The sequence below is a fragment of the Pelodiscus sinensis genome, chromosome 29, assembly GCF_052426305.1.
Source record: "Pelodiscus sinensis isolate ZL-2025 chromosome 29, ASM5242630v1, whole genome shotgun sequence".
Classification (NCBI taxonomy): domain Eukaryota; kingdom Metazoa; phylum Chordata; order Testudines; family Trionychidae; genus Pelodiscus; species Pelodiscus sinensis.
This window is the reverse complement of record NC_143080.1, coordinates 1,200,636-1,215,068: the sequence shown is the minus strand read 5'-3', so window position 1 is coordinate 1,215,068 and position 14,433 is coordinate 1,200,636. Positions and strand designations below refer to the sequence as shown.

General features: G+C 59.6%; 1 long non-coding RNA gene across 2 annotated transcripts; it reads right to left on the bottom strand.

Moving 5' to 3' along the window:
• Nucleotides 1-406: 406 nt before the first annotated feature.
• LOC142820998 (uncharacterized) lies at nt 407-14,011 on the bottom strand. Of its 2 annotated transcripts, none has more exons than XR_016348051.1 (3): nt 13,846-14,011; nt 864-1,286; nt 407-688 (listed from the first exon to the last, which is right to left on the bottom strand). It is a non-coding gene; the product is annotated as an uncharacterized LOC142820998 (long non-coding RNA). The 2 variants fall into 2 exon arrangements; XR_012898045.2 differs by lacking the exon at nt 13,846-14,011 and adding an exon at nt 4,996-5,128.
• Between the last annotated feature and the right edge of the window lie 422 nt (nt 14,012-14,433).

Below are 14,433 nucleotides of genomic sequence, written 5' to 3'. Positions count from 1 at the left end.
GGTTTGTCCCTCGAGAGCCCGTTGCACTAGAGAACTCGCCCAGCGAGCTCTGCAAAGCCACAGACCGATTTCCACGCCGACGGGGAGCTGCCTCCCGCGGCCACGCCCTGCCCCACAGAGAGCACCGGGGAATGCGGGAAATGGCACGGCAGTCGCCACCCATTGGAACTAACTGGCTAGTGTGTCACCGCTGCCCTCTACTGACCACAATCAGAACTGCTCAGCCGTGTGTCATAAGCCCCATACTACTCAGAGCTAATGGAGAGTCCCTTTCCAGTGCAGCTGTAGACAGGGCTTGTGTTCTGTAGAGCAGGAGGATCAGGGTCCTATCTAACTTGCCATCTGGATGTTCCCACCACAGTATAGTGACCGATGTCCTGTTCTAGAGGGCCATGGGTTTGATACAAAATAACCGTTAGCATTTGTGGGACATGCTGTATTTCCCACGTGGTGCACAGACATTAACAGATAAAGCACAGAAGTAGCATGAATCAGCCTTTTCCAGATAGGGAAACTGAGGCACAGAGCCACACCATGACTTGGACAACATAGGAAGTTGTGGCAGGGCCAGGATCCAAACCATGGCTGTTTAGCCGTGGATTCAGCCTGCTCAGTCCTTCCCAGCCGATGCTTTCTGGCCATGACGGTGCCGGAGTTGTTTGAGCCGTTCATTCCTCAGTCTACTTAGCTGGTGAGAAAAAAAGACAAATTAAAGGGAGACTTGATTCCAGCTCGTAGCCACCGACAAACATGAGCATGGACCCCTCGGTCCAGCAGCTTGAAGCTGAAGCCAGACGAACTCAGCGAGGAAAGACAGGCTACGTTCAACGGGGAGGGGAGTAATTTACACAGGAACAACTTACCAAAGGCTGGGGCCGAGTCTCCATCCCCGGCAGGTTTTAAATCAAGACGGGACAGTTGTCTGGGGGAGCGGCACGCGGTCCAAAGGGATTCTTCTGGGGACGCTCTCTGGCCCATGTCGATTAGACTGGACGATCACAGCTCCCTGCGGGCCTGGGAATTGATGAATGGTGCTTCTTTCCCCCGGGACGAGCTCGTCCGGGAAGAAGGGCCCCAGCTGTCTGATCAGAAAATTGCAACAAATCCAATTCCGGGTAGACGGGCGGGCAAGTCTCAGTTCAGCTGGAGGCCAGTGCTCCCTGTACACTGGCCACAGGAGAGAGTCCTGTGCTGCCCAGCTGATTAGCAGAATGCCCACAGCTAGACTTGCGGTGGTGCCCATCCGCACGTGCCTTGGTGCACATCAAAATTTATTCTGCTCATGGCTGGAAAAGATCAGAGGGAACATCGGCTGGAGGCAACCTCACCATAAAACCCCTTAAAGTGTAAGCCTGGGGCCTTCGAACCTGAAGCTTCCCGCGCCCGCGTGCCAGCCTGAGAAAGCAAAACGGTGCTTTGGGTGGGCTGCGGAGGAGGCTGGACGCTGGCCGAGCGGTGGGTTACACTGATTGCCCCTGTAAATTCTCCCCCTTGCTGGGGATCCGGAGGCAGGAAAACGTGGCTTGTTTGGCCCTAATTGACTGGAACGTGGGTCTCCCTGCCTGGGAAGTCGCCAGAGCGCTCAGAAAGAAACTGCCAAGGATATTTCCCAGTTGGCAAAGCTCCAGGAAAAGCCCTTTTCACCTTTCCGCCCCCGACAGCTCCCTCCTCTGCAAATTAATTTAAAACCAATTAAGCCACAGCAGCACCTGGTTCGCGCCAGTGCGGGGGAGCGGCGGGAGGCCGGCGGGCCCAGGGGCGTGGGGCTGGCGAGGCTCCTCGCAGCAGGGCGCGAATGTGGACGGCAGCGCCGCTGGGTGTCGTGTATGTCGTGAAGCCCCAGACGCGGAACAGGGCCCCAGGCAAACCCAGAGCACAGAGTCCGGCTCGGGCCTTTTCCTTGCCCGGGGATGTTGCCATCTGGCCCCTCTCAGACACTTGCTGGGCTTCCCTTGTGCCTGGCTAAGATCCACCCGTCGCCCCGGCGTCGCAGGGCAGCCCCCTTGCCAGCGGGGGCAGAGGGGGCAGATCTGGCCAGGCAGAGGGAGAAGAACCGAGATACCGAGAGACGCGAGCCACTTGCCCCAGGAAGCTGAGAGAGAACAATCAATTGAGCAGGCCCAGGCCGCCCGTCCTCCCTTTCCCTATGGTTTGGGGAACCCGGCCTGCTCCGAGCCAGCTGCCTGGGCCTGTTGGGATTCAGGGAATGTTTGTAACTATCCGCTTTCCCCCACGGAGGACGGCCCACCTGCCCCGCCCCCAGTGCCCTCGGAGGCAGGTTAGGGGCTTGGGGCTGAAGGCAGAAGAGCCCTGCTGGATCTCTGCAGCTAAACCCAAGGCCGCTGGGGTGTGGGCGTCCCAAGCTTGATGCCTCCCAGGCTGATCTGCGCTTGCGAAGGAAGCTTCCCGCAGATCAGAGCAGCGGTGGGCAAAAGGGCCTCCGTGGGCCCAATCCGGCCACCAAGTGGGTGGATCCGGCCTGTGGAGGTCCTGCCGCTCCCCCACCCCCAGGCCATAAGAACCGTACAGGGTCAGACCAAAGGTCCATCTAGCCCAGTATCCTGTCTGCCGACAGTGGCCAGCACCAGGTGCCCCAGAGAGGGTGGATCGAAGACAATGATCAAGCGATTTGGCTCCTGCCATCCCTCTCCAGCCTCTGACAAACAGAGGCCGGGGACACCATTCCTACCCCCTGGCTAATAGCCTTTTATGGACCTAACCTCCATGAAATTATCTAGCTTCTCTTTAAACTCTGTTATAGTCCTAGCCTTCACAGCCTCCTCTGGCAAGGAGTTCCACAGGTTGACTACACGCTGTGTGAAGAAGAACTTTCGCTTATTAGTTTTAAACCTGCTCCCCATTAACTTCATTTGGTGTTAATTAACTTCATTGGCTGGTGGGTGACTCTAGCGCAGTGCTCCCTTGTAGGGCGGGGGCAGACTGCATGTGCTCCCCCACCCCCAGACCCTGATTGACGGGGGCGGGGGGGGCGGAGGCACGTGAAGTCTCCTCCCACTGCCAGGGGCCGGGTGCCAGAGGGAACCGCCAGCTGTTCAGAACAGCACGTGGTTCTTTCTGGGGGCGGGGGCAAAGACTTCACATGTTCCCCAGCTACAGCCCAATCCGGGTCCATGGGCAGGGGAGCCCAGTTGTGTCTTGGCCCCGCCCCTTCCACCTCAGACCCGCCCCTTCAAAAATTTCATGGAAAAAGTTGCTGAGAACGAATCTCTTCCGTGTCCCCCTCTCAGCAAGGAGCAACCCCCCCCCCCCCCCCCGCGCGCTTCAGGCGCCTGTTCCCAGTTGTCCAACAAAGAGCATCTGGATTCCTTGGTTGGTTTGTTTTTTTCAGTAAAACCAGGCGCTTTCCGCGACTTTCCAGGGAGTTGAAAATCCAATTTTGGGTTCAAAACATTAGGAAGGTTGCGGGAAAGTTCTTCGGCCAGCGGTGAGCAGGGCCGCCCTCAGGTCGGAAGAGATGGGCTGGAAGGGGGGCGGGAGGTGGGGAGGGAGCGATGCCGGGTCAGGACAGCAGCTGAGCCAGGGTGGAAATGGACACAGAATCCATTCCCCAGCTCATTGCGCCTGGGACTCACAGCTCCGCTCCGGCTCGGACTCCGCTGGATCCTGCACTGGAAGGTCAATCTCCCCTCCCGCTCCACATCCCTGGCCAGGCCTTTGCCCCTCCACGCCCTGCCAGCCCCCCACCTCCCTGGATTCAGCGCTTGCTCCCAAACCCCAACCCCTCCCTCACTTTCTCTCCAGCCTGGCGCCCCGCCCTCCAGTCAGACCTGGAATCCTCCTTTGCCCTGGCACAGCCAGAGCTGCTCTCCGTCCTCTGAGCCCACGGTCCTCGCCAGCCTCGCTCCTTCTCCCTCGGCATCTCCCGTCTCTCTGCCCTGCTAGGACCCCAGGGCGGGCGGAGCCCTCGGGAGCCATCGCGCCCCATCCCCTGCCCAAAGCAGGACCCGCCGCGGCTCAACCCTCTGCATCCCACCTTCCGCCAGGCCGGAGGGGCGTTCCCCAGGCTCCCCCGGGCCAAACCAGGGGCACACCGGCCCCCGAGGCCACCAGGCCGCAGGGAGGTTTCTCGCTCGAGGCTGCCGGGGGAGAGCGCCCAAAGGCGGCCCTGTTCTAATGCCCACCTGGCCCGATGCCCGCCCGCCGACTCACGTCCCTCCGCGTTGCCCCCAGAACCCCCCCCCCCCCCCCCCCCCCCCCCCGATGAGACACGTTGGCCTCTGAAGCCCTTGCGGGGAGAAGTCCCGGCCAGCTGCCCTTGCGGGCTGAGCGCGCCCCGATCTCCAGGGACCCGAGCAGCGCGGCGGCCCCCACGGACGGCTCAGAGTCCCCCCGTGAGGGGCTCCAGAGGGCCGCCCCGGCCTCCGCTGGGCCCCTCGCCCCTCTGCCACGGTCCCTGGGGAGGGAGCCGGGCTGGGGGCCCGCCAGAGAAGAGGCGGCTCCGGGTTCCTTCGTGTCCTGTGCTCGCTGCACCGCCGGGCCCGCCTGGTGCTGTCACGGGGGGGGGGGGGCAGCGGAGCGGGCCGAGGGACACGGGGCTCGCTGGGGTCGAGGGTGGCTGCCGCTCGGGGGAGGAGGCAGGAGACTGAGGCCTCACGCTGGTGCTGGGACGGGGCTGTCACTGCGCCGCTCTGCCAGGGCTGCAGCCCAGGGGGTGGCAGGAGGCGGAGGGAGGCTGTGCCGGGGGGGGCACAAGTGGGGGTAGGGTCTGCAAGCCTCTAGGAAGAATCCCTCCCCCACACTTGCCCTGCAAACTGTCGGGCCTAGACCGGCCACGTCCCTGGCACCCGGCCCCTTTCCCCGGGCCGTGCCTGGGGAGGAGCAGCTGGCGCCTCTCAGCTCCTGCCGCCGCAACGCCTCCCCTCCCTTCCCGCGGCTGCCAGGAGCCCCCTGGGCCCGCCGGCTCCCGCACGGCCTGGCGAGATGCCGGGCAGAGAAGGGGAGTCGCGGTTGGTGGGGCCGGAGCAGCGAGCAAACCTGCAACTTCTCCAAATGAGCAAACGGCCCCTCCCGAGGCAAAACAGCAGCCTCCCCCGAGTCCGCTCGCAAGCAGGGAGCAAACTGTGAGTGTTTTCGACCAGTCCCCAGCGCCTCCGAACCTGCAGCCAGCAAAGGTAGCGAGTCCTGAGCGGTAGCAGCGAATCCCATGTACGCGACAGAAACTGCAACGGTCGCAAAACCGGAGAGTTGCACTTTCTGTCTATACACCGGGCAGTGGCTGCTGCGCTCACTCCACGGCACCGGGCCAGCCAGAGCAAGCTGCTTGTCCCTTCCGCTGGTGCCGCGCCCCTACCCTCGCCCCTCCCCAGCCAACGAGCACCCCTGGGCCCGGGCCGAACCAGAGCCTGAGCATCCGACCGGCTCAAGAGTCCAGGTCCGGCAGCCGAGCCCAGGGGACCTGAGTCCTGAGGTGTTTCCGTAGCCCCTAGACCTGGAAGGGGACTCGAGGGGTCATCAGAGCCAGTCCCCAGCCCTCCCAGCAGGACCCAGCACCGCCCGGCCCACCCCTGGCAGGAGTGTGTCCAGCCTGCTCTTCCCTAGCTCCAGGGACGGAGATTCCGCAACCCCCAGGCGACTTATCCCAGTGTCCCCCCCCCCGACAGGCAGGAGGTTTTTCCTACCGTCCAGCCTCCCCCTCCCTTGCTGCAGCTGAGGCCTGGTTCCCGATGGGTGCGGAGTGCGGGGGCAGCGCGTGGGAGCTGGAGCGCTGGGCACAAGGCCGCGGGGGCGCCTGCTCGCATGAGGCTCGTCAGCAAGACGAGGCCTTCCCAGGCCCCTGAGAATCTCAGGCTCCCCCGCTGTCCGATTGCCCCTGCACGAGCCTCGCCCGGCCGGGAGCAGATGCCCATTCTCCAGCAAAGGCCAGTCCCGGTGTGTTCCGGGAAGCGCCTTCCACTGGCCGATGGGGCTCCCCAGTGTAAACCTGCGGAAGGCGTCTCCAACAGAAAACAGGTCCCCTGGCCCGCGCCCGCGGCGGCTCCGGCAGGAAACAGCTGTTGGGAAGCCGAGTGGTTTTATGATGCCAGAGTAACCCCCCCGCCCAACACCCTGGAGGGGGCAGGGAACATGCAACGTGCCGGGAGCTGGCAGCCCTGCCTCCGCACAGAGACCTGGCTGAAGTTAGTCCCCCCACCGTCCTTTCCGATTGTCCACGGGCGTGTTCTGTGGGACCCTCTGTGGGGCCTTCCGAACTCGCTCTCCACCTCTCTCCACCACCCCGGCACTGCAGCCCGTGAGCCTGTCACAGCTGCTGTTGACGGTTTCCTTTGGTGCCATCACCCTAGGGGGAAACTGAGGCACGGCAGGTTTTCTGTCCCTCATACGCCAGTCTTCGTGGGACATTGAAAACTGTCTTGACATGACAAGACGGCACCTTTCCTGGTTCTGCTCGAAGCGAAGGGCCAAGGGATCTGGGTCTTGCACAGTTGTTCTGCAGAGAGCCAGCCTAGAGCGAGGTGGGCGGCGTTGGGGGAGTGGATCTTTGATGTGAAAGGAAGCACAGAATCAAGGATGGACCAGACTGTGCCATAGACTCCCTGGCTGTGTCTAGACTGGCCAGTTTTTCCGGAAAATCAGCTGCTTTTCCGGAAAAACTTGCCAGTCTAGACGTAGCCCCTGTGGGCAGTAACAACATGCCTAGAGCCCTGGCGAGATATTACCCACCACCTGACCGGGAGGCTGACAGTGACTGAAATGCTCAGGGAGATTAGCAAGGCCTTTGAAATAAAAAGCTCAGTAATAACGGGGGATGTCACCTCTCCCCTTATCGACTGGTCCAGGCCACCTCAGGGATGCAGAGCTAAAGTTTCCTGACACGTCCAATGCTGCTTCTTGGAGCAGCTGGTTCTGGAACTCACAAGAGGAGGGGTAATTCTTGAAATAGTCAGGAGCGTAAGATCTGGCCCCAGAGGAGACGCTAGCTGGACCCCTGGAACCAGTGACCATAATGTAGTGACATTTAACATCCCTGTGGTGGGAAAACCCTACACCAGCCCACCAGTGTGGCAATTAATTTCCAAAAGGGGAACCGCACACACGGAGGTTCAACAGCACTGGAACGGCACAGCCCAACATGAAAGCCCTGCAAGCTGCATGGAAACGTTTCAAACGTATCGTAATAGGGACTCAACTTTCATGTGAACCGCAAATTAAAAACCACAGTACAAGAATCAGAACGTGTCACCGTGGTGTAACAAGCAAGGAAGCAGTGAGCGCAAAAGGCATTGTTTAAACAGTGGAAGTTCAAGCCTAGTGAGGAAAATAGAAAGGCGCATAAACGCTGGCAAATGGAGTATAAAACTATAATGAGGGAGGCCAAAAAAAGAATTTGAAGACCAGCTAGCCACAAATTCAAAAAGTAATAGCAAAGAATGTGCATGGACATCAGCCGCAGGAAATGCTAAACACCCAGTGGGGCCCCAGGACGAGCGAGATGCCCAAGGAGCCCTCAAGGGTGATAAGGCCATTGCGAGAAACTAAATGAATTCTTTGCATCAGTCTGCACAGCTGGAAATATGAGGGAGATTCCCAAACCTGAGTCTCAGAGGGGTAGCTGTGTTCACCTGTATCTGTAAAAACAACGTGTTATTGAGGCATACGCTTTTGCGGGCTTTGATGGGTTTTACCCATCAAAGCTTATGCCCTAGTAAATCCAATGCCCTAATAAAACTGTTGTCTCTGGTGCCCCAGGACTCCTTGTTTTTCCCAAACCTGAGACATTCCTTTTAGGAGACAAATCTGAGGAACTTCCCAATTGTGGTGTCATTAGAGGAGGTTTTGGAAACAGTAATAAGTCACCATGGCCAGACAGAATTCACCCAACTCTGAAGGAACCCAAACATGAAATTGCAGAACCGCTACACGTGTCCTTTAAACCAGCGTCTGTACAAAATGGCTGGAGCAATGCTAATGTGTCACCAATTTTTTGAAGGGGCTCCAGAGGGGATCCTGGCAATTAGAGGCCCGTAAGTTTAACTTCAGTGCTAGGCAAACTGGTTGAAACGTCAACAAAGAACAGAATTGTCGGAAGTGGGTTGTGCCCATGAAAGCTCATGATACCATCTATGTGCTTGGTCAGGCTTTAAGGTGCTACTGGACTATTTGTTGTTTTTAAGTGTTTCTAGTTACAGACTAACTTAGCTCCCCCTCTGATGCTAAAGAATTGTCCAACACAGAGATGAACATAATTTGTTGGGGAGGATAAGTCACCATGGTTTCTGTAATGGGAAATCCTGCCTCACAAGTCTACTAGAGTTCTTTGAGGGGGTTAACAAGTACGTGGACAAGGGGGATCCAGTAGATATAGTACTTAGATTTCCAGAAAGCCTTTGACTAGGTCCCTCACCAAAGGCTCTTAAGCAAAGTCAGCTGTCGTGAGATAAGAGGGAAGGTCCTCTCATGGGTTGATAACTGGTTAAAAGACAGGACACAAAGAGTAGGAATAAATGGTCAGTTTTCAGAATGGAGAGCAGTAACTAGTGGTGTCCTGCAGGGATTGGACAGGGACCAATCCTAGTCAGCATAGTCATACATGACCTGGAGAAAGAGGTAAACAGTGAGGAGGCAAAATTTGCAGATGATACTGTGATGTAGTCCGGGTACCTTGCTGGTTGCTAGGCTTGGGTTGTGGGTGACCTCCACTGGCTGCTGGCTGCAGCATGGCCCAGCAGGGCAGGGGATGAGTCATTATCCAAGGGGGCTTTGAACCTGTCTGACGAGTTATCTCCCAGGGAGTGGAACAATGGGAAGAAGGGGAGTGGAGCCCTGGCTGGGGGCAGGGCTGGAAGGGAGTTAGTTAGTTTTCTGGCTGGTTTCATGGAGGAAGCAGCCTAGGCAACGGGCTGGGATTTAGGGTCCCAGGCTCCCCCATCTCAAGGGGGGCTGAGGCATCCTAGGCCTGCCCTGTAACCAGATGACATCTGTGCTGTGCTGTATCCTGGAGAGGCATTAAACTCCCTCCATTCTACTGGCTGGTGGAGTCTGTTCGTGCCATTACGGGGGTGCAGGAGACGGGAAAACCCCAACGCGCCGTCACAGATACAAAACCCAATGCACAGAGCGATGAAATGACTTGCCCAAGGTTACAACGGAAGTCCAGAGCAGATTGTGAGGCACTTCAAAAGGATCTCACTAAACTAAATGATCGGCAACAAAATGGCAGATGAATCTTAATGTTGACAAATGCAAAGTGCTGCACGTTGGAAAACCTCATCCCACCTATGCGTATAAAATGATGGGGACTAAATTAGCTGTTCCCACTCAGGAGCGAGATCTCAGCGTCATTGTGAATAATTCTCAAAAAACATCCACTCAATGGGCAGCAGCAGTGAACAAAGCAAACAGCATGTTGGGACTCGTAAAGAAGGGAATAGAGAACAAGACAAAGAATATCCTATTGTCTCTGTCTAAATGCATGATACGCCCACATCTCAAACACTGCCTGCATATGGAGCTGCCTCATCTCAGAGAAGATGCCTTGGCATTGGAAAAGGTTCAGAAAAGGGCAACAAAAATGATTAGTGGTTTGGAACAGCTGCCAGATGAGCAGAGATTAACAAGGCTGAGACTTTCAGCTTGGAAAAGAGACGCCTAAGGGGGGATATGACAGAGAGTTATAAAGTCATGGCGGGTGTGGAGAAAGTGAATAAAGAAGAGTTATTTATTCTTCCCATAACACAAGAACGAGGGGTTACCAAATGAAATAGGCAGCAGGTTTAAAACAAAGGAAGTTTTTCTTCACACAACGCTCAGTCAACCTGTGGAACTCCTCGCCAGAGGAGGTTATGAAGGCCGAATCTTTAACAGGGTTCAAAAAAGAGCTGGATAGGTTCATGGAGGATCAGTCCATCAATGGCGATTAGCCAGGCTGGGCAGGGAGGGTGTCTCTAGCCTCTGTTTGTAGAGGCTGGGAAGGGGTGACAGGGGAGGGACCACTTGATTCCTTGTTGTGTTTCCTCCCCCCTGGGGCACCTGACATTGGCCACTGTCAGAGACAGGACCCTGGGCCAGACGGACCTTTGGTCTGACCCAGCCTGGCCATTTTCATTGCAGTTTTCCAGCGAGAATGTTTTAGATGTTTTTCCAATTTGGCCTGGCACAAGTGTCCGCTGCAGCTCGAGTCCATCCCAGAATCCTCCCTTCCCAGGTCCCGTCCCTCCAGTGGAGCCAAAGGGGAGGCTGTAGGATGCAGCCCGGGAGCGATTTGTTTTCACAACAGTCTTTTGCGGGGCTCTGTGCTGGATCAATAGGCGTCTCGTCGGGAGGTGAAAGGTGGCTACATTAGATACATTTAGGCCTCACAGTCGCTGGAGCCGGCGAGCCGATGCAAGCAAGAAATCATTGCAAACTGCCCAGGGCAGCCTGCGGGAGGGGAACGCTGTGTACGAGAACCTAGAAAGCCTCTTTCCCAGACACCGCGGCGGGGGAGCTCTGAGCCAGCCGGGGTGAAATGGAAGTAGGCCGTGTGCACCCATGCGGGAGCGCTGAAGAGAGGACGGCCTGGGTGGGGGCAGAGATTCAGGGATGGGTGTTGAGTGCACATCCCACCATGACAGACCGGGCTGCGTGAGGATTGTTGCCAACCAGGGAGCAACACACGGCTGTGGGCCTGGTGGGGTGTGAAAGCCTCATTGGGGTGAGGCATTGCAGAGACTCACAGCCAGAGACCGGCCCTGCCTCCCAAGAGCTGGCATCTATGGTCCCAGATTACAGATGGCGACTCAGCGTGCAGAGAGACTAAATGACTTGCCCAAGGTTACAAGGGAAGACAGTTGCAGAGCTGGAAATTGAACCTGGGCCCTGGACAAGTGCTGAAGCCTTTTTCTTCCCCGGTAAAGAGGCGTCGGTGCCCACGGCTGAGTGCCAGTATATGGACGTGGGGAGGGAGGAGATTTGTAAATGGAATAGTAGCTAGAATTGTTTTAATTGAATAGTCATAGCAACCTAACACAATCCAGCTGCGTGAAGGCGGCTCTGTAGGGTTCTACTGCCAGGAACTCCTGGACGGAGCTGGGCGGGACCTGGAATCTTGATTCCTAAATCTCCCCACGCCCAAAAATGTGTTTGGGGTCAGTACATGTGACCTTTTCCAAAACATAATCTACTCTGCATTTTAGAGCGTGTGCCTGTCCGTCTTTTTATTCCAGCACCACTTCTGAATGGGAAGAGCCAGGCCCACCATCTGGTGCTCAGCTTCTGCTTACCAGAACGCAAAGCTCAGGGCTTGGTTGTGCCAGGCCAATGGGATGGGCCTGCAATGGGCTTGGTTCTCACAAAGCCCTACAGAAGAGACTGACTCACTAGGCAGGTGAAAGGGGCTGGTTGGAGCCCTTCCCCCCCCCCTCCACTGTCTGGCACTGACCCAGTCCTGAAACTCCCACCTCCCAGGAGCCCTTTAGGGAGGTTGGTAGGGGCTGCAGCTCACCCCCCCCCCCCCAATTCATATGGGAACATTGCTGGCTGTTCCCCTTCACCAGGGAATGAGGGGAAAGTGCCCAGTTTGCTGCATCTTTGCTCTGGCTGGGGAGAGAGGGGGGCAGAGGAACCTGGACCTGCCCCAGCTGGGGGACATTCGTCCCCCCCTTGGCTGTGCCCCCTGGAGCTGCAGCAGCCATGGCGAGACGCTTCTCACCTGGCCCCCAGCTGCTGGGCTAGTCCTCTCTCCCTGGGGCACCCTGCATCCTGACCCGCCCCCCCTCCCCCACCCAGCAAGGATTCACATGAAGCCTGGACAATTTCATCTTATTTTCCAAAATAAACAACCCTTGAATTAAGGACCCGAGCCCGGCCGGGTAAACCTGCAAGTGCTGAGGTACCAGAAACACGGTCGGTGGGTTCACAGATTAGTATGGCTCCGTAGAGCGAGCCGCGTGCCCGAGCTCAGCGCTCCGCGGTGCTACCGCGCACGCCTTATTAACGCCGTGGAGGCGGCCGTAAAAGGCAGGGATGGTTCATTGACAAACATTGTCAAACCACGTGGGGTGTTTTGTGTCATTGACATGTCACCGGTTTTCATTTTTGACTGGAACGTTCTAAGTAAAAAAATTGTTTTGTCTTGTTTTGTTTCGGGGCGAGTCCCAGAGCTTGGGGGAACCTCGGAAACGTGTTTTTAAATAGTTCCCCCCCTTTTTGCACCGGGAGCAGATTTCCGAAGCCGTGAAGGAGCGAGGAGACCCCCCGCCCCCACGATTTCAAATGCCCAAGTTCAGGCCTGGGCTGGAGCCTGTTTGATTTTGTTTTTTCCCTGAGAAAATGTTAAAACTCGCGGCTGGGAACCAGCCATTTTCCTTCGGAAGGTTTTGTTGAAACCAAACCTTGGCTTCGCCACCCGGCCGGCCCACGCCCATTGGAGCCCCCAGTGATCCTGGAAGCCGGAGAGCGTGTCCCAAAGCGGAGCCTGGAACGGACACAGTCTCCAGCGTGGGAAGGGGGGACGCTGCGCGGAGAAGAGGCGGCGCGCGGGGAACCGAGGCCACGGAGGAAGCTTTGAACCGAATCGATTCTTCTTCCATATCATGTTCCCCGTTGGCCTCCCCCCGCCCGTCTGGGGCAGCTGGACTTTGATCCTCGCGCGGAGCAGCCCCCCGACTACCCCCCCCCACTTGTTTGTGTGACATCACAATTCGTCGCGGTGGAAACAGCTACGATGTCAGAAAGGGAGAGTTATCCAGGCCAGCATAAGGAGCAGCTGACGCCCCCCCCAAAGCAGCGCGGCTGCCCAGCGCCTCGCCAAGAGCCCGGGAATGAACCCAGCGCGGAGCGCAGAGGCGCAGAGCCGGGGTGGGCAGCGGGGGCGGGAGCTGCTCCTGCGCCCAGACGCTCCGCCAACGCTCAACGCCCCTCCGGACACCGGCCCCAAAACCCCCCGCCTGGCTCCTCTAACCCGCTTCCCGGAACGGGACGCCCACACCAGAGGCTCTGCCCCGCTGCACGATCGGCCTCCCGCCGCCACCCTGCAGGCGACGCGCCCGCACAGGCAACAGGAACCCCCCCCCCGCCCCCAGCGCAAACCAGCCCCGAGACCCCCCCAAAGCAGGGGTTCGCCCCGCGCCGGAGCCCCGTCTGCTGCCGTGTCCTGCCGGCGCCTCTGCCCCCCCCCCCCCGCAGGGTGCCCAGAGCTGGGGGGGGCCCTGTGGAGAGCGGGGCGCAGAGGACGTGCCGGGGGGGGGGGGCCCTGTGGAGAGCGGGGCGCAGAGGACGTGCCGGGGGGGGCCCTGTGGAGAGCGGGGCGCAGAGGACGTGCCGGGGGGGGGCCCTGCGGAGAGCGGGGCGCAGAGGACGTGCCGGGGGGGGGGGGGGGGGGGGGGGGGGGGGGGGGGGGGGGGGGGGGGGGGGGGGGGGGGCCCTGCGGAGAGCGGGGCGCAGAGGACGTGCCGGGGGGGGGGCCCTGCGGAGAGCGGGGCGCAGAGGACGTGCCGGGGGGGGGCCCTGCGGAGAGCGGGGCGCAGAGGACGTGCCGGGGGGGGGCCTGTGGAGAGCGGGGCGCAGAGGACGTGCCGGGGGGGGGGCCCTGCGGAGAGCGGGGCGCAGAGGACGTGCCGGGGGGGGGGCTAACCGGGGCATCGCCAGGCCGGTGTATAGGCATACTCGCTTCAGGGCCGCTCAGCCCCGGCGCTCCAGCCCTCGCCGCCCCCGGGGCCGCAGGTCTCGTCCCCCGCCCGCGGCTCCCAGCCCTGCACCGCGCCGCCCTCTGCACGCCCGGGCGGGCTCCGCGGGTGCCGCTGGATTCGGGCGAACGGGCCCCGTGGCGAGTCCGCAGCGGGAGGCGCATCGGCCCCGCTCCCCATCTCCCCCCCTCCGCTTGGAGCCCCGGGCCGCGGGGACACTCACAGCGCGTGCCAGGGCCGCAGCCTCAGTGCGGTTGCATATTTATGCAAATCTATGCAAATAGCTTCTCTGCCACCGACGGCCATGGGTGCAGAGGTGAAGGCGGGGCTGCCCAGCGCCAGGCCCCCTTCAAGGCCGCTCTGCCACGGTAACAAAATGCACCAGTGGCCCCACCCCACCCCCATGGCAGCCCAGGGGTGGAACTACGAAACCGTCTCCACGAGGACCGGCATGTGGACTCCTTTGGTTTTGCTCGCTACACCGGCCCCATGGAAACCCAAACGCAGCGCGGCCGCAAGCAAGCAGGCCACGGGCCGCGGGCTGAGTAGCCCTGCTCCAGAGAGTCCCCCCGGCCCCCCAGGCGGCACTCCTCAGCAGCCCAGCACTGATGGGCAGCCACCTCTGGGGAGAGGCCCCCCGGCCCCCCAGGCGGCACTCCTCAGCAGCCCAGCACTGATGGGCAGCCACCTCTGGGGAGAGTCCCCCCGGCCCCCCAGGCGGCACTCCTCAGCAGCCCAGCACTGATGGGCAGCCACCTCTGGGGAGAGTCGCCCCGGCCCCCCAGGCGGCACTCCTCAGCAGCCCACCACT